This window comes from Mandrillus leucophaeus, unplaced genomic scaffold (assembly GCF_000951045.1).
Source record: "Mandrillus leucophaeus isolate KB7577 unplaced genomic scaffold, Mleu.le_1.0 Scaffold261, whole genome shotgun sequence".
NCBI classification, from domain to species: Eukaryota; Metazoa; Chordata; class Mammalia; order Primates; family Cercopithecidae; genus Mandrillus; species Mandrillus leucophaeus.
The window spans coordinates 1075437-1077257 of NW_012102710.1; positions in this window are offsets into that span (position 1 = coordinate 1075437).

Below are 1821 nucleotides of genomic sequence, written 5' to 3' on the forward strand. Positions count from 1 at the left end.
AAGAAAGGTATATGAGAGTTGATTATAAAATTCTTTCTACTATTATATACGTTTGAGATTCTCCCTAATAGAAGGTTTTTGGACTTTTAAGGTAGGTATTTCATATCCTTTAATTCAACCATTTTATTGAAATAAAACAAACATACTGAAAAGTACACAAATCTTAAATGGGTCAATGAATGTTCACAAAAAGAATAACCAGCACCCAGAACAAGAATGACACTCAATACACATACACTGCAAATTACAAAACACTGCTCAGAGAATTGAGAGAACACTTTGGGAGCCTGAGGCGGGCAGATCACTTGAGGTGAGGAGTTCAAGACTAGCCTGGCCAACATGGTGAAACCCCATCTCTACTAAAAACACAAAAATTAGCTGGGTGTGGTGGCACACACCTATAGTTCCAGCTCCCTGGGAGGCTGAGGCAGGAGAATCGCTTGAACCCATGAGACCGAGGTTGCAGTGAGCTGCGATCATACCACTGCAGTCTAGCCTGGCTGACACAGTGAGACCCTGTCTCTAAAAAAAAAAAAAAGAGAGAGAGAAAGAATTGAGGGAAGACTTGACTACTTTGAGAGATATATCACTTTCATGGATTGGAAGACTCAATACTGTTACAATGTTAAGTTTCTCCATATTGATCTTTAGATTCAGTGCAATTCCAATCAAAATCCCAAACATTTTTTTAAAAAATAGAAATTGAAAAGCACATTTAAAAAATTACATGTGGGGGCGTGCCCAAGATGGCCGAATAGGAACAGCTCCAGCTTCCAGCTCCCAGCATGAGCAACACAGAAGATGGGTGATTTCTGCATTTTCAGAAAGGTACCAGGAGGAACCTGAGGTACCAGGTTCATCTCACTGGGGGGTGTCAGACAGTTGACACTGGTCCACGGGTGCAGCCCAATCAGGAAGAGCTGAAGCAGGGCGAGGCATCACCTCACATGGGAAGCACAAGGGGGAAGGGAATTCCTTTTCCTAGCCAAAGGAAATTGAGACACACAACACCTGGAAAATCGGGTAACTCCCACCCTAATACTGCGCTTTACCAAGGGTCTTGGCAAACGGCACACCAGGAGATTATATCCCACACTTGACCCAGAGGGTCCCACGCCCATGGAACCTCCCTCATTGCTAGCACAACAGTCTGAGATCTAACTGCAAGGCTGCAGTGATGCTGGGCGAGGGGCACCTGCCATTGCTGAGGCTTAAGTAGGTAAACAAAGCCACCAGGAAGCTCAAATTGGGTGGAGTCCACCACAGCTCAAGGAGGCCGGCCTGCCTCTGTAGACTCCTCCACTGGGGACAGGTCATAGCTAAACAAAAAGCAGCAGAAACCTTGGCAGAGGTAAATGCCCCCGTCTGACAGCTTTGAAGAGAGCAGTGGATCTCCCAGCACGGAGGCTGAGATCTGAGAACGGACAGACTGCCTGCTCAAGTGGGTCCCTGACCCCTGAGTAGCCTAACTGGGAGACATCCCCCACTAGGTGCAGACCAACACCTCACACCTCACATGGCAGGGTACACCCCTGAGGCCAAGCTTCCAGAGCAAGAATCAGACAGCAACACTTGCTGTTCAGCAATATTATATCTTCTGCAGCCTCCGCTGCTGATACCCAGGCAAACAGGGTCTGGAGTGGATCTCAAGCAAACTCCAACAGACCTACAGCTGAGGGTCCTGATTGTTAGAAGGAAAACTAGCAAACAGAAAGGACACCCACACCAAAACCCCATCAGTACATCACCATCATCAAAGACCAAAGGCAGATAAAACCACAAAGATGGGGAAAAAGCAGTGCAGAAAAGCTGGAAATTCAA